The following is a 21,723-nucleotide window of genomic DNA, read 5'->3' on the forward strand; positions in this document are numbered from 1 at the left end:
GACGATATATAGTCAGTTTATGATATTTGCCAACAAGATTGACACACACAGTTTCTTTTTTTTTAAACTACAAATACATTTTACTATACATACAACAATACAACTTATAATAACAGTTATTACAAATAGTTATTACACACAATGATTTATAAACAAGTGTTTCACAAACTTACAAGCAATATAAAGTATTCTTTCTAGTCTGAAACTTCTTCAATATCTTATCGAGGGTTCATGATGAGCAACTTAATTACGAGTTGACGTAGGTATAATTCACTTAACAGGCAGCTAGCTAGCTTTGTCCTTCGTTATTCTCCAGCCACACACACCGATTACAGGTCAAGTTTCTTTTACCGCTGAAGTTAAATAATAACTTCGTAAAGGTACAAATGTCCGATATGAATCCACTGAAGTTAAATGATTTGTAATGTTCAAACTTTGTAAATGCTCCTGGTCAAATACCTGAAGTTTTCCAACTGACAAGTGTTATAGCTTCCAAAGTTTATAGCACACTGACCATAGCAAACTAATAATAGATACTACTTTTTTTTTGCGCGTCGCATTGGTTATATTTATAGGCATGTGGAGGCTTTCTCGAATTTTCAGTTTTATGTAACAACACTGATACTAACACAAGCATTTACGTACACACATATATTGTTGATTCTTACTCTTGAGAATCTTCTACAACTTTGGAGAATAGGCAGGAGTTTCGCAATAAATATTTAACAGTATAAGCTATGTATGTTTCTAAATATAAATTTAATCTAAACAAACGTCAATATTAAAATAAATATATAATAACAAATTCATTACAGCTCACATATAGCTGTCTCAAAACTTCATATTTTTCATAAGTTATGTGGGTACCTCTTTAAAACTATATATGTTATCCCACATAAACACAACACTTTCTTTAGTCTTCTATTTCCCTTCCCATTCATAATCTTTATTCTAATTACTATAAGTTAAAAATTGAACAAAATTTATTCTAAACTTAGCTGTGACAAATGTATAACATCTGAGTCCTTTTTAGTCTAGTTAGTTGTAGCAATTAAAAAGAGTTGGCAACCTGAACAAGTCCAGCTCACCATTGGTTAGTTCAGCAGCTTGCCAAGTCTTACTAGATACTTGAACAATCCTAACAAGGCTCAAAATTTGTAGACTAAGGAATTATCATAATATACTAGCCATGAGTATATAAATCAACAGAAGCCACATAGTTGAAGATGCCTTACAACTTCATCCAGGTGTAATGTAGTATGATAGCAAGGGTGAATACTCAAATTTCTTGTACTTAAATTTTTTGCATAGTGTATATGTGGATATGATTATTTTTGATGTTTTATTTCTCCTATAATCAAGAAGTGAAAAATTAAAAGACTGCTAACCCAAATTGGCAGTATGTAAGCACAAAGTTTTGTTTCCAGTTTTTACTGATGCATTTATGGAAGTTTTATCATGTTTTCTATAAATACTTTAGTGGAACAAAAGTGATGAAAGCCTTTATTCCTAGTGTTGCTTCCAATATACATATTTATAATAATTCATAATATATTTTTTAATATTAAGATAGGTGTTATTTACTAGCTTTAGAGATGGCTGTTAATTTTTGTTACTTTTCCAAACAGAAGATACTTCCAATAATTTCTGATCTGAGAATCTAGCAGGCCATCATTTAATCACTCTAGATTTTCAATGCATATCCTCTTATTAATTAATAGGAGTATTTAGGGATAACTTTATAAGGAAATCAAGCACAAGATATTAAGACTCCTGAAAGAGATTTTATAATAAATCCTAAGTGTCACGATGATTTTTTTTTCAAAGCCAATAGGGGTAGTGTCGCACTCCTATTGGTGGAGGGTTGCTGCATGATTATTTGCTTATAGATATGCAGAAAGATGTGAGGGTTAAAAGGTTAGTAGTGAGCAAAAAGTTGCACTGATAAAGAGCAGAACTAATCGAAAAAGCTTTTTGTGAGAGTTGGTAAGATATCGTATCAGAATATCCAGCGTATTGAAAAAGGTTAAACATCTTAAGAAGCCTAAGCTAGATTAAAACAAGAAATACATATATATATAGTTAAAAAAAAACTTTCTAGTGTTTTTGTAATCTATGTAGAAAACAGCTACCTAATATCAATCAGACTGACTGAATGAATGAAGAAAGGTGGAAAGAAAAAAAAATATAAACATCTCATTACTAGTCCTAATTTTTCAACAATGTATTTTGTCACTTTATTTCTGAAATAATTTTAAAACATATGAAAATTATTATGTTTGAATTCCTCAGACACATGGCCACTTATGAAGCAAAAAAGTACTATCCACTACATCATATTTATCAGACTATATTAATCATAGATATAATTCAAGGAAGTTTCTGACATGGATTTTCTTCATCCAATATGTATACCTTTTAGAAACTAATCTTTCCTGAAACATTCATAAGAATCTGTTCAAAAATTAAAAGATTATGATTCACAGCATATCTTGTAAGTTGCAATATCATTCTTATTTTATTTAAAACTACCTGAAGTACCCATCCCCTGGATGGAAGTTATGAATGGTTATCTTAGAGCATGAAAAGTTGCTTCCCTTATATGTAATTGTAACAAATGAAAAACTCTCATAAAAACTGCAAAACATAAAATATGAACCCACAACTTCACCTGTATCTCTGTATGGACCCAACAAACCTTCATGCCAAACATATTGAAGGTCCATCAAGAGTGGGCAAAGTAGTGGTAAAAACAGCAAAATGTCCATATGCAAAATTGAAAACTTGTATGTCTCTCCCCAAGGATCCAATGATCCTCAATACCAAATCTACTGAAGATCCATCCACAGGAGGTGAGGTGGTGGTAAAAAGATGCAAAAAAGCCCATAAAAACTGCAAAACTGAAAATTTGTATGTACCCCTATATGGACCTAATGAACCTCCATACCAATTTTGGAGAAGATCCATCCACACCCTGTGAAGTAGTTACATGGACAGACAACAGACAGTACTATTATATTTATAAAGAGTATATAAAATCTTGTTGTTTTTTTTTATTGTAATTAACCACAAAGCTACATAATGGGCTATCTGTGCTCTGCCCACCACGGGTATCAAAACCTGGATTCTAGTATTGTAAGTCTGCAGACATACCGCTGTACCACTGAGGGGCATATATAAAATCTTATGGAGTGTGAAGAAACCTGACAGAAGATTTGAGCTCATAGACAAAAAAATAATTGTAGTTGTAGGTTACAGCATTCTTCTGGAAATAATAAGTATTATTTCAATACTTTTAGTCAAAGTTGTAATTTTAGTGTATCTTTTAAGTTTTATTATGCAGGTACAACTAAGTGCCAAAAAACTAGTAAAAAATGTAAAGATAAATTGAGTTAAAACTAAACAATGTCCAAAATTCTGATAAAAGATTTAAATAGAATTAAAAAGGCCAATGGGTGGTAAAAATTTAAAAATACAATCAAGTTAAACAGTGTCACCATCATCAGGGATAAACCCATAGAAAGTACATGTCAAAAATGGTACTGCCACTCACAGTTGTAATGACAGCACAACAGTAAAATGTGGATTATTGTGACTTGAGTGTCACAAAGGTTAGACATTGGTGGGTCAGTACCAGCTAAAAGAAAACAATGAGTTAAAAAATTGTGACCAATGCATAGCCCAGCCAGAACAACTTGCTCCTTCTGATCCTTGCAGAAACAACACAGTCAAAGAGCAACAGAAGGTTTGATCTGGAAAAGCTTGTTATGACATTGCTTACCCCAAGTCGACTGCCAACTGGCATGAAGCCACACCTTGAATACAGGACCATTTGCTGTGTTGGAAATCAGTAAACTGGTAACCAGAACAAAAGTATACTTTACACTAATTTATTTTTCAAAATCCAAATAACCTCTGATACCACAGTTGAATATTATAACATTACAGCGTATATGCTCCTTAACTGTTATAACCATGTTTCATAACAATGTCTAAAGTTATTTGTTCAGACTCCATTAAACTGAGAGTAACTTACACTTTTCAGCCGTCTTTTACCAAGTTTATTCTTTTTGTCAACCTTGTTTCTTTTCAGGGTCTCTTGCTGTTCAGGTGTCAAACTAGAAATATAATCTTGGTGGATTTTTAAGTACACCACGAAATTCTTTCTTGCTTGTTCTGCATAAAACTAAACAAAAAAAAAAAGCTGGCATAAGAAACATTAAAAATAACAAAAGGTATGACATAAAGTCAGAAAAAGTCTAAAAACCTGTTATAATCAGTTTACTGAGGCCCAGTGGTGATACTTACCAGTTGCAAAACTTAATGTAAAAAATAACATGGCAAAAACAATTGTAAGTTTACGTTAAATTGTAATGTTAAATAAATATTTTATCAAGAAAATTCTTCACATTTGCAACAAAAAAAAAAGACCTATAACCACAAAGAAATACATTTTCAGTATAGGAAAATTATAACTTCCAATACAGTACATTACCTCTACTCACATAAATAGCTAGAATCCAACATTTAATAGGTGTGAGGGAAAGAAAGAAGCATCCTTTGAAAGTGTCTGAAGAACACCCTAAAAAAGGAAATCACACCACTTCTGTACCAGGTATACTCTTCGACCAGTGTGGAAAGAGGTGATGCAGACATGGGCAGAAAATGAGAGGGTCACATCCAAAAGGGAGATAACAATGGGTGGATAGGGATCTGAATCACACAATATTTGAATCTCAATCCAATAGATTACATGAATGTGGATGAGAGTAAAAAATATGTGCCCCTAGGTGTAGAGTGGCTAAGGCATGATGGACCATACACAGCAAGTTAATTGCATCCAAAAACCAGCCATTGGGAACCGACATCCACACAGAACTAGGATGAGGATCATACCATCAGCATGTCAACTATAATCCAAAACAGAGCCACTGAGAACAGACCTCCATGTGTGGGTTGAAAAGAGGATCATACTACTGGCAAGTCAACTACAATCCAAAACCCAACCACTGTGAACCAACATCCATGTAGGGATAAGAAAGAAGATCATACCATCTTTACAGGTTCAGCAAACCAGAAGGAAATCTCATACCTGACAATCTGTGAATGGGACATATGATAGCAATATGATAAATTGTATGACTGATCCGCGAACCTGACACCTGGACGATCTGCATAAGAAAGATATCCCTGTAAAGTAATCAATCCCACTCAACCCCAATCTAACAGGAACCATCCCAAGCACAAAAATAACCTTGTTATATGAAAATCATTGAGAAATAGCGTAAGAAGAACCGTATTAATCTGCAAGTACCACCACTGTGAGCCACAACACAGGTGAAGTGAACAAGAGTATAAGTGAGTGAGAGAACAGAAACACCTGTGTGAGGACTTATGTTGATTGGTTCAGCTCTGAATCCAAAACCCAGCCACTGAGAACCAACATCCATATAGGTGTAAGATGAGGGATCCCAATTGAAGGGGTGAACTGCAATTTTGACAGCTCACTCCAAAGTTACAACATTTCTTCAAATAAACCATTATAGAGATGGAACATCAAATTGGAGGACATCTTGTCATACACACCAACAGAACACCACTATCCTACTCTCAACTGAATGGATTCATTATTGTTTATATCGTATATCACATTCAGGAGGATGCCTTCATGGTAAGGACTCCTATACTCCACTGGAAGAAAAAGGAGGAAGAAAATGTAGTGGAGAGTCCAGAAGAACGTCAACACTGGAAATAGTGCAATGGGTGACCATGAGAACTCTATTTTGAAAAGCAGACCATACATGAGTTATTCAATCAAAGGAATGGCAGGGATGGGCAGTTATCCCTTTCTGCTTTACCCATGAAGTCCATGGTGAGTATGGTCTGAAACAGGCATATTAATGAAACAAATCAATATCATGAGGTAAAACCTACAAGCAATCTTGTGGAACATCCCATCTCAACAGTGAGCATTAAGTGGCCATGGAAATTATAAATATGAAGTCAACATAGTCTGACAGTGCAGATTTGACTATTTGAAGTATACCTGGCTAGGCACCACTCACCACAGAGTGGGATCCATACAGGGGGAAAAAAAACGGGAAATGACCCGAAAAAATAAAAGGTATACAAAAGATAACTTACCCAATCACAATCTCACTGAAGTCTGAAAATGGACACAGGTGAAAGATGATAACCAGATGGTGAAAAACAGTGATTCAATGCAGACAGAGAGGGACGATGGAGATGAGACACCAGGGAAAAAGTAAGTGTAAGCCAATTGCATTAAAAGCCAAACCCAGTTGGTAAGAGTGGAAAGAGAAAGGTCACAAATGGGGGAAATCTTTCACAGAATGAAGAGATTGGAATGGGCATCATGAAAGGAAGCTGTGTGGGCAATATAACAAACAACAAAGAGCACATACAGGACATAGTAGGCTATCCAGGTCAGACTGAGGATATAGGTGAAAAATGGAAGGAAGGGAAATCTGCAAAAAAAAGGAGTTATCCTCATGAGCCTCTGAAGTCTTGGGAAGGCAAGAGAGATCTGGATAGAGGAGAAAATGTGTGTTATGATAAAGGGTACATGAACTTCGATGGCAAATAAATCTGACCTCTGACATCCACAGGCCAAGAGAAGGAAATAAGTTTTAAGGGATAAGTGAAAAATCAAACATGAGGACGGAGGTTTAAATGGAGGCAAAGTAAGGCAGTGAAGAATCATATTGACTTCTCAATCCAGAAAGACTGTGCACCAAGGAGGATGACAAATGCAGAACGAATGTAAGAATAGGAAGAGGGTAGTAGAGGTTAAAACTTAATGTAACAGGAAAAACAAAAACAGTCAAGTGAGGAAATCCGTACAAAGAGAAACAGTGGGTTGAGCAGGTGAAGACTCTCGACCCAAAGACCAATGGCAGAAAACATTCCACTTACGTTGATAAACATCTAGAGAGGAAGAGCTAATTGAACAAGCTAAAAATGAAGCAACTAGCCAGGACAATCCGACTTCCTTGCCACAGACTGGATAAAAACAAGACAGAGAATATGAAGGGCTGGATGAAATGCTGGTGACTGAGGTTCATGTAAAAGAGATGGAGGAAGAGGTATTGGTGGGGCAGACTGGAGCAGCCATGGAAACCATGATTTTGCCAGCCAGTAATGGGAGATCAAAGCTGATCTCCTTGCCAAAGACTGGATAAAAACCAGGCATGAAGATGAAGGATATGAAAAGCTGGATGAAATGCCGGTGACTGAGGTTGATGTAGAAGGGATGTAGGAAGAGGTACTGGTGGGGCACACTGGAGCTGGAGTAGCCACGGCAACCATGGTTTTGCCGAACAGTAAGGAGCAATCAAAAGAACCTGAGACAGAGTAACATGAAGGATCAAAATCACCCTGGGAAGAAAATGGATGGGAGGATACACATAAATGTATTTGTTGGTCCAATCCTGACTGAATGCAACAACCAAAGCTAGTTCATGAGGAACAGGAGACCAAAACAAAGGTAATCTGGTGTTGAGGGGTGTGGCAAATGCATCCAGATGAAGAGTACCCCACCATAGACATAACTACTGGAAAATGAGAGGATCTAGAAACCACTCTGTTGGATAAAGATTGTCAGGATGGGAAAGACAATCCAGGACAAAATTGAATGCACTTGGAACATGGCATGCAAGAAGACAAATACCAAGTGATTAACCAAAGATGAAATGGTCATTTACTGTCTCACAGATTCCACACAGGATTCCAAAGTCTCAGGAATATTACCAAAAACAGTCCACTGGAGAAAGGGGACCTACATAAGTCCCAGAGATAAATAGGTGGTAAACAAACTTGGGACAATACAGTGGCCTTTCCCAGAAGATCCCAACAACAGAGAAACCACGTGTGCAAGGAAAGAGCCAAAGAAGATAAACGTGCCAATGTGGAGCTAATCAGAAATAAGCTATCCTCTGAAAAAGCCTCAAGATCATAGTGGAGCAACTTGGAAAGAAGGTGGATAGTTGACAAGTACTGTAAGAGAGTTGATATGGTAAGATGAAGGCAAGAAAACTGAGCATGGGATAAACAAACAGGATGAACATGGTCTGCTCTCCCCCCCCCCTCCCCCCCCAATGGACAAAAGCGATTCCAACTGCTGAAAATCAAGAAATGGAAAGTCAGCCTTATGGTATGCTAAAGCAAATTGATCTGAAGTTCATGGAGGGTGAGGCATTCTAGCATCTTCAACCAACTAAGAGACAAAATGCTCTGCATGAACCCTAATAACTGGGGAAAGGGGGAATATAAAATACTAAAAGCAGGGGGTATCATGTAACAAAGAAGGAAGGGGATTATAAGATATCTGGGAAATGGATAAAACAGAACACATCTGAGAAATCATGTCTATAAAAGCAATATTAGGCCTAGCTGATTCCGCAGTAGGAGCATGGGAACACAGAAAAAGCAGGTGGAGAGAGAGAGAAGGCTGTCACATTCCTCATCAGCCCGAACAGGTTTGGCATGCTCATGAGGAATATGGGCAACATCAGAAGAAGCAGGTTGACTCAATTAATGATCAACCTTGCAGTGAGTGAGAGACGATAATTCCATAGCCGAGTTACCCTCACCTGCAGCCTGTGTAAAAGTGCTGATAGAGGGTATTACCTCTGAAGTGTTAACTTGGACTTCAGAATTCTTTGTTAAAATGAATCCTAAAAGACAACAGTGTTAGAATAAAGAAAAGAAACTGGGAAAAAAATAAGATATCTTCAAGTTCGCAAACTGTTTTAAAATTGAAAAAAACAATTCCACTTCGGAATGAATGGCAAAAAAAAATGCACTAAGTTAAAAAAAAATCCCGAATGAAGAGCACAATAAAAAAACTTCTTGACATGAGCACTGCAAAATGAAAAGTCACAGTTCAGTAGAATTGAATAGAGGGAGTCACATGCATCAGGAGGGTATGTCGCACTCCTATTGGTAGAGCGTTGTTGCATGATGATTTACATGTGAGATGAAATTAAACCAAGTTGAACATACGATACGTGGGAGCTCAAGTCTTGTGGCATGCAAAAAAGTTTTGGGCATATAGACGGCAGGACTGAATGAGAACAGCTATTTGTGTAAGCAGAGTGAATGTACCATATTGGAAATTGTAATAACTGAATATACTTTTTCAAGTACTTCAAACTTGTAACATTACAAACGTGGTCTTTCAAAGGTAGAATAAGCATTAAATGTTAAAACTCATTATAAAAATGTACTGAACATAATGTTTATTCTAATACTAATACTGAAAACTAGTTTTACATATCTGTAAAATTCTTGGAGAAAAAGAAGTTTTAACAACAACAAAAATTTATTAAAATTACTTAAAAAGCCTGCTTTCCAAACTCATACAAGATAGGACATTTTGTAAAAGGCATGATAGCAGATTAATTATTTGTTACATTTTCCTTACATGTAACTGTATTGTTCAGAATATTTATACATGTAGTTTTTAGTCTTATGATACCTGCATCTTGGAAACCTTTAAGTCTAAAAATCGTGTTTACATCTTTAGTAACATTAAATCTGTTATAATATTACAGTATATACATAAAGTGATACAAACAAAAGTACACATAACACTGACATAGCATAACGTGTAAAAAATACATAAATAACACTTGACCAATCAATGAAGATACACAAAACCAAATACCACAAATAACCACATCATTCCTTAAGAACCATTTGCCCATACAATCACTAAAGCCATATTACTAATTAGTTATTAGATGGTTAGGTGCATATTTGGAAAAAGATAAGATAAAATGAACTGAAGAAACTTGTAACTTCAAATATCATGGAAACACTTTTAACGTGTATTTACATTTAAGCAATGCAAATCCAAGTAATTTCTGCAAACACAAGTAAGAAAAGTAGTGGGAGTAAAGGTGAAGCACCAAGTTCTTCCAGCAATGTTTGAAACTCAGTTGCCACTCACCAGGTGCAACTTGCACTGGAAAAAGCTGACAGATTCAGTAAGTTATTTTCTTGCAATAGATATGCAACCATTTGATACAGTTAAATGATCCTGGCTTCTACTGTATGACTTCTATTGTCACGCTATTCACCTCCAGATTGCAAGACCATAGTTTGTTATTATATGCAGGAATTGTACCAACGGGAGAATTCTAGAGTCTAACAGCAGTCTGATGGAATAGAATGTTATGCTATAGATATATGGACATCACAAACAAAACAATCATATTGTGCTATTACAGTTCATTTCATTGCACAACAGTTCAAGCTACAAATTTATCTTACAGCAGCCCATCAGTTTCCTGAAAGTCACACAATATGATAGCTTAGTGGAAGTTACCATTTTATGGGATAATTGCTGCTTATGGGATAATGGGGTAAACATCCCTGTTGCAACTGAGATGCTTTAAAGTCCTCATTTGCCATGTTTCAGTCATACACTGCAGGTTGTCACTGATCAGGCTTTAAAGTTGCCAGAGCTGTCAAAAATGATCAGCAGGTACAAAAAAACTTGTAGCTCACTTTAATTGCTTTCCAAAATCATAGTACTTGTTGCATGAAAAGCAAATTGCTCTCAACCACAAACAGCTTTCACTTGTTAATGATGTTGTAACACAACAGTTACTATATGGCTGAAAGAATAATCCAGCAGCAGTAACCATTGTGTGCCACATTATTGGAACTCAAGAAAAGTGATTTAATGCCTTCTGACATATCATTCTCCAATATGGAACTGTTTGTACAAGTAATGAAGCCACTTGTTGAGATCACTGAGGCTTTAGGAGCTCAGAAATATGTTAGTATATATCTATGATATAAGCATTGTTACACAAGCTACTTAATAATATTTTGAAAAACTGTGATTCTGACTGTGGGATTGTTAAAATGATGAAACTAAAAATGAAAGAGAATTTTATGAATACTACACTGGACCTATTGTTAATCTACTAAACAAAGCTGCTTTTCTTGACCCACATTTCAAGTCACTTACCTTTCTTACTGATTCAGTGAAGCAGCAAGTTTTAAACCAACTTGCAAACAAAGCTGTGGCTCGTTGTGTACAGTTTGATGAAACTTCTTCAACTAAAAACATGTTTCGTGGTGAACAGAAACTACTTCACATATTGGAGAACATTGTTCAACCAACTGCTGAACAAGATGGTGAGATAGCAAAGTATACTGCTGATGACTGAGTCATGAGACAAGTGTAGTCCTTTAGAATGGTGGGCAAGATCCAGCAATAGATATCCTCATCTGGCACAATTAGCCATGAAATACCATGCTGTTTATGCAACCTCTGTTTCTTCAGAACAAGCATTTAGCACTGCAGGACATATTGTGAACACTAGGTGGTCATGTCTGTGGTCAGAGAATGTGAACATGTTAGTCTATCTAGCATCAACTTACAGTATACAAAGCCATGCTTTTTGTGAAGAATTTAAATTTTTGGTAGACCCATGAAGCTGCATGATTATAGTGTTACTAATGTATATTGTACAATCATGAATAGCCAATGTTAAACTATCATGATTATAAAAATCTTACTCTCACTCAGGTCTAATACCTATTTTTAACACTGTTCTTTGAACATCACAATGAACATTTTCAATCACCAAAAATTCAAATTACATACTTTACTGCTTCCAAGATAACAATAAAAAACAATGCAAGTTTATCAAAAATAAGATAGACTTGTTAACTATACTTTTGCTAATTTTTGACAGAATGTAATTACAAAATACCTCATATTAACATTCTTAACATCTTATTCATTTTGATTCAAGATAAATTACATCAAAATTAAATTATAGCAATTTTAAATTTCCTGCATTTACTTTTATTAAAGTCCCTCGAAGATGGGCAATACAAATCTGTAGTTTGTGTTTCCATGACGACAATGTTTCAGAAATACAGAAAAACCAAGTGATATGACTTATCAGTCAAGAATGTTTGCATTTTGGTGTGCAAGTCAGCAACAATAAAAAACTTTTTAATTTAAAAGTTGCATATATACTGAGTAGCAACAGTAACCTTGTTAGATAAATACGAGAAAAGACAAGAAAAAAAAAAAAAGAACTGGAGGACCACAGACCTCCTGCAAAGTCCAGGGCAGAAGACCATAGGGATGAGAAACAAGGAGAGCAAAGCTCTCTGAAATTCCTGCATTTTCAACTAGTTAAATAAAAATTCATGGATTGAAATAGCAGTAGCTATCAAAAAGTTAAACTTTTTTTTTAGCCAGGATAATCAAATTCTTTTTTTACACCTTGTGAATTCCTTTGACTCCAATCTCATCAATTTTTGTGAACTTTCACCATAACATTTTATCAAGTTATAACCTCAAAACCTTTTTTCCTACTGTTATTGAAACATGAATGCAACCATCTGTTAGATTTTGAAAAATGTCAGCAGTCGGATATTGTCAAATTTCATTATACTTGTACAATCATAAATAAGATTGGAAGAACCATGCAATCTAGATTTGTCCTACATGTTCTACTTATTAATCTACCCCACCCCCGGTAGACTTTTCTCATCAATTTAACACAAAGTTTTTGTTTCTTTTTTTATCAACTCTGTTCTTTCTTGCCCAATTTTTCTTTTTTGTCCATCTTCAACTATATCTTCCAATTTTTTTTCCCCTTGAAGTAAGCATGATATTTATGTTTTTATATCCTACATGACATGATTAGTTTCTTGATTATGCAAGCATCCAATTGATATTATAAAGTCTATCATAATCCCTTTTAGCACCAATGATTTGGCAGAAGAATTGTGATGCATTTTTTATTTATTCAGAAACCTCTCTCCACTGATGCCTGTCTACATGATACGCAAAGAAGTTTTGCTACCTTCCCCAGTCTATGTAACTCTTGATTGGATGACACATGATGAGGTATGAATGTGTCCACTCTCACAGAATCTGAAGTGAAAAGTTTGAAGCAAACTTCAACAACTTTGACTACAGTAGTTAGGAATTATTGATATTGCCAGATGATTTGGTCACATTCAGTACTTTTCACCAACTTCTACCAGTATTTTTAGAATTTTTTTCAAATGGCCAACAGCATCATTTGGCTTATTTGACATAAATTTAGAATCAAGGCAATCAAAATTCCTTGTAATGCTGTACCTCAGTGAGCACTTCTCTTGTAGTTTGGATATTGCCTTCACCAACATATCCCTGGCCTCCATTGGGAAACTTGTACAATGTTGAACATCTAAAGATAAAGTTTTTTAATTGTGTACTCATGTATAATATATAGGTCATAGGACCCTGTTTCAAAGAACTTGCACTTCAAGTCTTTTTCCATTTGTTCCTTGAACATCCTGTACAGCTTCCAACTCACCACTGATCCATCCATTAAGAGATGTATAATTTTCTCAAAAGATAGCATTCATGTGCCTGATTGAAGTAAGGACCTTTGAGGCAGTAACATGACCAATAAATTGAGATATCCAATACTCTGTTAAGAGAGACATCTGATCCCCAAATCGTATTTAAATACCTAACTGTTTGTTTTGATATTTCTTGTTCAAGCTTTCATTAAAAAGTAAGACACTCTTCACCTACATGGGAAAATATACTTGTATTAAGGTGACCCAGATGCATAAAATTTACAGATATATATATATACATTTCTTGCACTAAAAGCTGTCCAACAATTAAAGAAAAGAAATTATATTTCTAATTCAAAATGTGCATAGGCCCAGAATCATTACTATACAACACTTGTACACTTTTATATAGAATTCAGATTTAGTCTCAATTCTAGAATTGTTATTACCACCATAAAAACTAATATCCAGGTCTAGATGTAGATCTAGGCCTACTACTTTTATTTTATAAAAAGAAGCAGAAATAAAAATAGCCATAATACTTTGCTGTCCAGAAGCATTGAGGAAAACATGGTAGAAACTTGTTCATGGGATTTGTAGGAATTGACAGTTGTATACACTATACAATGTCCATCCAATTTTTGCTTTCACAGTTTAACTTTCAAAATCTTTTAAAATGATGAAGTTATCCATAGGTCTTGGCTTTGTACAGGTACCCAGACTATCTTTAGGCCTACAACTTAAGAACTGCACATTCTAAGATTGTTTTGGTTATTTGATGCAACTTCTCAGCATACATTTGCCCATTTTGCTTATATTCAATGTTATTTTATTAGCTTTGCAAATTTTCTTGTGCTTCTCAGGGTCATAGCACTGAACCCACTCACTGTATTGTTAAAGACACACTTCCCCATTACTCCAGTGCATCAAGTCTTGACCTAAAAAATATGAGAAAGTTCTATTCATGTTTACTGACCCATACAAAGTTCAAACAGTTATCATGCATTTAGCACCATTTTTTAAAAACAGAAATTTGTCAAGTCGTGTGGTCTTCAAAGTTGAATGTAGACCACCAGTTTAGACTGGCAGAGGTTATCGCTATACACATGCATTGCACTAATAAGAACTACAATGCAGGCTGAAAAGCCATGAAATTAAATTAATGCAGCCTGAGCTGTCAGCCTGAACTCTGGGAGTAAGCTGTTGTAATTTACACCACACAATGTTACATGTGCCAGAAAAAGGATTGCATTCATCTGAAAAATTATATGTAACTCAAATTTCAAGCACTTGCCTCTAACACCTTGGCTTTTCCAGACTTTCAAAGGCCCTTAAAATCAATTTTCATTTTCAAGTATTTTTCAAGGCTTTCAAGCACCAGTTTGAACAGTGACTTCCATCAAGAACATTCGCTCTTTCAACCTTGTAACCATAAAGTAACCATCAGTTTCCATATTATTACTTTTAATAGGCTTTATGTATCTTCATGAAATATGGTAAGCTTTCAATAAATATTATAAGTCTTTGGTAAAAAAAAGTCAGGTTTTCATTAATATATGGAGTCAGACTTTTGACTGTTCTGAGTGCAAAGTGATTTTCATGTTAAAGTTAACAATACTTTTCCATCATCCAAAATTTTCAAATCCTCTTAAATAAACATCAAATATTTTCTTTTCAGTAGAACTTTATATTTCATCTGTTATTTTCTCTACCTTAAGTCTATATACAGATTGGGTCAATTTGGCCAACCTTGCAACCACCATAAAAACAAAAAATAAAAATGAAATAAAACTAAATTCCCTTTTTTATTTCTAGAATGATGGCAAGTCATAAGAGAAAACAATTTGTTTAACCTACATAACTTAAAGTTTGTAACAGTCTGCACCTGTTTATACTTAATTTTATTGTTGTAGCTATTTGAACTGTGTCTAATTAATCATTCTAACACAAGTTGTAAATCAATCAGCGAACATGTAGCTCACATTACCATACTGAATATGTAATGCACAAGCTGCTTGCAAACATACCTCATGAAGAATTTTTATCATTATCATTTTTCAGTATCTTAACTAATCTAACCTTATGTAGCTTAATAAGTTTCAAATTTTTACCATGTACTTGCATTTATAGTAATAAATGTTAACATTTTCTTACACTTAAAATGTATTTCCAATAGGCACTTACCTACTCTCACACAAAGCTCACTCAACCTCAGTTTGCCCTCTAAATATTGCTCAAAATTGTATTGCTAACAGTACACCAGTCATTTATACCTCTTTTGTTTTCACTTCATTTCAGAACATGTGCTAATCATGTGACTATCCTCCACCAATCATATTGCACCATCTATACTGGTGCAGGTAGCTCCCTCTACTATTCTAGCACAAACCTCACTTACAGAGAATTGGCAAGTATAAACTATAAACACTAGCACATCAGTGGGTAGGAAGTGGGTAAAAGAAGGTTAAGTACCTATCAAAAATACCTTTTCAGTACAAGAAAATGTTAACTTCCGAAACAGTACTACCTCCGCTCGACCAAAGCTAGAATTCCATGGTGCAAAGGTGGAGGAGCTGTTAAAGGTGTGACAGTATTCAATCAAGCAGAGGACAACTACCTTGAAATAACAGGTGTGCCATAATAAGGCACATCTGTGGGGTATAGCACTACAGGTATGCTCTTTGCCCAATGACAAACAGTTATTCATATTGGGCAGATGGTAACAGGCAGGTACAATATTCTCAAGAAACAGATGTACAGCACCATTTGTTGGAGAAGTGTTGTATGACTATGACATGAAATAGCACAGCATGGATGAAAAAAGGATGTCTAGCAGAAAATCAACAATTAGCCCAAATAAGTATATGCTAAGGTTAGAGTCTTGGGGCACACCAGAGCATGTCAATTGCTGTCTAACCAGGAAAAACATCCAGTGGAAATGCCTTGTCTAGGTTATTGTGAGCAACAAAAATGATCCTTCCCATGAAAATAAAATCCAGTGCATAATTCCTCCATATATGTAGCAACCATTAACACGGGACATAGTGATAGTTAGTCATAGTAAAGTGCCTGACAATTTGATATAAGTATATGTGGCTAAGGCTAAAAGACCATAAATTGAGTTTGAATGGGTGAAGTGAGGTCCACCCAGGCAAAAAACATCCAGGGGAAGTACCTTGGGATACACTGATTATGTTAAGTGTGTTCCATCTAGGCTGGTTGCAACTGTGACAGGAACTGAACAGAACTCCCAAATGAATAAGAAACTGTGTAGGGGGTAATAAAGGACTACCATAACTTGATGAGAAATGCCACCCAAACAGTTTTGTGAAGAAGAGCAGGTATGAGTGACTGACTGGGCATGGGAAGAGACAAACAGTAGCCAGTGATTCATGTAATGGTGAATCTGAACACCCAGCAAGTGAAGATGATGTGCAAAAGAGTGTACCACTTGAGAAAACACATACGTAGGAGAAGAAGGGCTAAACGGCAGTGCTCGGAACTGGAAGGCAAAACCATCATGGACTAACCAATGAAAACAACGTGACACTGGGGCAATTGAACAAAAAAATTTAGTCATCCAAAGTCCAACGGAAAATAAAAACACTGAAGTGAGGTAGGATTTCATGGTGAAGTGAGAGATCTCCAGATAGGTATACAGCTGGGACAAATCTAGGAGGGGTTTCCACTCTCCCATGGTTTTGTATGGGAACAACAAACAGACAGGAATAAAATCCAAGTTGATCAGGCACCATCCATTCAATAGCTCCTTTGTGTAGAAGGTCTCAAACCGAATTGGCAAGACAACCCAAGGAGGAGGGAAGGAGATTTGGAACCAAAGGTAGAAACCTTCAGATAGAACCTGTAGAACTCACAGGACTGTCGTGAAGTGTAGCCAAAAAGACATAAATTAAACATACACAAAGAAAGTGCTCATTACAACAAACTAATAAAACCTAGAAATTTGCAGTCTACAAGGTACATAAATATAATAAACCTCCAAAACTATGAAATTTAACCTAAAACTTAAAACTATAAGCAACACCTAAAATGCAAAACCACTAAAGGAACTTAGAAGATAAAAGACCCACAAATATCAAACTTATAAATCCACCCAAAGAACTGATAAGGCTATGGATACGAAAGTAAAACCTACCCTGAAGAACATGAGAATAAAAAGGCACCCAGTGAACAATAACAAATGTTGACTCAAATCTAATCACCAATTAGATGTGCCTAGTAGTAAATAAAAAGGAACTTACAAACGAATTAACATAAACAGTGGTAACTTTAGCCAAATCTGTGGGTGTGTTGATTCATTATACTTCTTTTCACTGTTTATGTTAATTCGTTTGTAAGTTCCTTTTGGGAATTTGTAACTTTAGCCAAATCTGTGGGTGTGTTGATTCATTATGTATACTTTTTTTAAATTCCCAAGTAGTACTAACATGCAAAACCATACACACACTGTAAATGAAACAAAACAAAGTAATAAACAAACTCTAAATGCAAAATTACACAAAAGTAACTGAGCTGGTGAAAGAATAATAAAAATCTAATGTACCAAATAATGAGCATAGAAGACATGAAAGAACTAAAGTGCAGAAATTAGGTCCATCCACACAAGCTCACATAAACTCGCTAAACATGGGTATACCAATTGGGAGTGAGAAATACATGCTGAAAACTTTACAATAGATATCCTAGGAAAAGGAGCAATACCTAACCCAGCACATTATATGGAGGAACTGTAATAGGTGGAAAGTGCCATAGAAAGAAATTTCCACTCAGTAATTATATCCATCCTCACAAAATATCGTAACATGAAAGGAAGAAATCGTCAGCCAAACATAAGACATGAACTCCCCACAAACTAAAGCTTGTGCTTCATCAACCCTGAGACCTGGGGACTTGTGTCAGAACTATTGTGGGAAATTTGTCATCCGCCATATTAAATCTTGAATTCATATGAACAAATTAGAATTCAGAAAATTGAAATATTTCAAAAACCAACAAGTAGAAACAATGGAAATCAAGCACAAGAAGTCCAAACTTGAAGTTGAAATTGATATAAATTAGTGAACAGGCACAATCAAATTTTTGTAGTCACATGGAGAGTGATTTAAAACACATGTCTATACACTAAAATGCCAATCGAGAAAGTGAGGTTTGTACTAGAATTGTAGAGGGAGCTACCTGCACTAGTATAGACAGTGCAGTATGATTGATGGAGAATAGTCACATGATCAGCACATGTTCTGGAATGGTGCAAAAAATGAAGGAGTATAAAAAGACAGGTGCATTGTTAGTGATCAAATTTTTAGTAATGCTTAGAGGGCACACCAAGGTTGAGATAGCTTTAGGTGAGTTGGTAGTACCATTATGGAAAAAGAATATATAGGAAAAACAAGAAATACTGTATTTACCTTTTTTTTGCTGTTAGTTGCCAATGAAATTTAAGCCTACTTTTTATATATTAATGGTACTAATACAATAAATAGTGTTTATTCTTAAATAATGCACCAAAGACATGGAATAATAGCATGCACAAAGCAAACAACGTCCTAAAACTATCATAATCTAACTGGCTTTCTAACTATGGAGTAAGAACCATAAAATAATTCCCAAAGCTTCTTGATCTTAACATACGATAGAAACTTTCAAACTGAAGATGAAATAGATAATACTCTGTACTGAAAATGATATTATATAATATGTCATTTGTTAGCCTTTCTATTGGTTATAAACAATATAGTATAAAACTTCATAGAGAACTATTGGCAGGTGGGTGTGGCAAGTGAGACTGGTTTTTTTAGTTTATGACTCCATAAACAAATAAGATTGAAGACTATAAAACGTAGAATTTGCCTTAGTAACATAAATGTTATAATGAGTAATTTATGTTAGGTTCCATATTTCAGAGAGGGGTGGTAAATAATTTAGAGAAGGAAAAAGACCTAGACAATAAGATAAAGGACTTTTTGAAAATATTTCCATATATAATAAAATTTGATTTATTTCATGTCACTTTGACCTGCCTGTAGCAAAAGGGTTAAAGATTCCCTTCTTTAAAATGTTGGATGTCTTTCGACTCTACTGTAAATCATTTAACAATCTTGTTGCATGAATATTTCTCTTTGGAAAGAATGATCACTTACCCCTTCAGCCATTGACAAACTTTTGGTGACATGATACAAACTCAGCCTGCAAGTTATGCTGTTACAGGCAGGAGAGATGCTTGTCCATCATTGTAGTTTTAAAACCATCTTTACATTGGCAAGAAAATGCAAGTTAATTTACATGTTTTGCCTCAAAAAATAATAAGTAAAGTATAAAAATAAATAATAAACAAACCTCTTTAACTGATGGATCCAATTCATTCCACTGCTTTGCTATTACTTTCACCTGTTCAGTTAGTTTCAGGTCTGTTTCAGAGAAAATAACAAAAAAAAAAAACATAAACAACAAGTGTCTTGCTATATAAGTATACAACACAAACATCAAAAAGGAGAAATAGACTCGGTTAAACTTAAGCTGTATAGTGCTTTAAACCTTTAACCCCATACATACAGACTCAGTCAGTTCAATCAACCTTGTAATGACCATGTAACTGTGAAATTATAAACAACTCTGAATCTACAAAATTTATCTTTATGAAATTTTGTAAAACTCTCAGTAAACCTTACAAGCTTGTTGTGCACAAAAAATCATATTTTTCAAAAAGTAATAAAGTATTTTACTAAATAGTTTATTGAGTTAGTCTGAGTGAAATGTGATTTTCATGCTAAGAATAAAAATACTTCATTTTACAGCTTTTATATTTCATTTGCATAACCTCAAAAACCTCCTAAATGAATGTCAAAAGTTTTCTTATAAAACCTAATATATCTTTTCTGTACCCTAACAAAACTGTAGCTAAATCATCATCATACAGTGAAAAGTTGAGAAATATAAAATAAAATCAATAATACGTTTTTTTTCTAGAATGACTGTAGTTTGTAACAGACAATTATCATTATTTACCCTAATAGCTTCCGCTTCTAAACTTTTCATACCTATTTTCTTTTAATGTTATAGTTTCATAACTTTACTTTGGATCCTCTCTAAATAAATCAGTTGGAGAGTTTAGGATAAACAAACAATCAGGTTATAGCATGCAAAGTGCATACTACAAGCTCCCCTATCGACTGATCTTATGAATTTTTTAAATTAATTTTTTCTTAAGTTTTGTTACCTAACCTAATAAATTTCTAATTTTAACATTTTAGGTACTTTTGTTAAAAATATATATATAACAAAAGACCAGCTCTTGGTCATTCCATGACTTTTAGATATTTTAAAGTCTGAAGAGGAGTCTTGTGTATACAAAAAAAGTAATGTTGCAGTCAGTACAGGATTATTATATACTAATTTTTCTTTTTCATGTAGACTTAAGCTTTATATAACTTTCAATGTGCTTCAGCCAACACTAATGCATAGCATCATTTCATACAATTTCAGCAAATCATTAACATTAGCATTTTCTTAAATTGGAAATGTATCTCCAATAATACTTACCTACTCACACTATAGCTATTACTCGACTGTTTGGGTTTCTTTTCTTTGCCCATCTAAGCATTGGTTTGATTTTTTCTCGCTTGCTCCAGTCTTTTATACCACACTTAACTGCCACTGGCAATATTTGTCTCGTGACACTTTCCATCTACATCACTGTGCCCTTTTTCCTGGTACTGCATACAAGCACCTCATGCAGATAATGTTATCACTTTTTTGAGACTGACTCAATTCTAGTCTCTAACACTGACTCTTAGTGGGGAGGAAGGGCAGGAAAGTATGAAAGGAGATAGCTATTATTGGAAATATTTTCAATTTAAGAAAATGTTAACTTCCAAAACATACTTACCTCCTCTCACACTACAGCCAGAATTCCATGCTGATAATGTATAGGGGCTGGTGAGGGCATTATACATTTGACCTGATTCGTCATGACCATTAGCCAGGCCTCAACCAGGTAGGCAAGAACCAACTGCTCAGAGTTGTAATTATAGGACCATGGCCCCTAAATCCCATATTGGTGGCTAGGGCATTTGGACTGCAATATATATATATAGTTTTGTGAGTGGATCCCACCCTGTAGCTATGGAGCGATGCAATCCGAGCCACTAGAATCACAACAAGAAGGTAAGTAACACCAAAGTGGGCAAACCCTATCCTCAACCTGAAGAAATCTGAAAGGTAACACCCAAGCTAGGGTTTCTGTATGCCATATCAACCTGTTTTGGAAGTCATTTTATTCTGCTTTGTTCAGTTACTTACTTCTCAGCAAATTTGAAAGGTAGTTCCAGATAATAAAATTATATTAAAAAGATAAGC

At 34.9% G+C, this 21,723-nt stretch overlaps 1 long non-coding RNA gene across 1 annotated transcript in view; it reads left to right on the forward strand.

Annotated features, from left to right (window-relative positions):
* LOC111085484 overlaps positions 1 to 13,676 on the forward strand; it is a 15,617-nt gene extending 1,941 nt beyond the window's left edge. The window contains exons 2-4 of the long non-coding RNA XR_002610321.1: positions 1,828 to 1,836; positions 2,487 to 2,494; positions 13,667 to 13,676. This is a non-coding gene — a long non-coding RNA (uncharacterized LOC111085484). The remainder of the gene's footprint in view (positions 1 to 1,827; positions 1,837 to 2,486; positions 2,495 to 13,666) is intronic.
* Positions 13,677 to 21,723: the final 8,047 nt, after the last annotated feature.

The sequence above is a fragment of the Limulus polyphemus genome, unplaced genomic scaffold, assembly GCF_000517525.1.
Source record: "Limulus polyphemus unplaced genomic scaffold, Limulus_polyphemus-2.1.2 Scaffold421, whole genome shotgun sequence".
In the NCBI taxonomy this organism is placed as follows: Eukaryota; Metazoa; Arthropoda; class Merostomata; order Xiphosura; family Limulidae; genus Limulus; species Limulus polyphemus.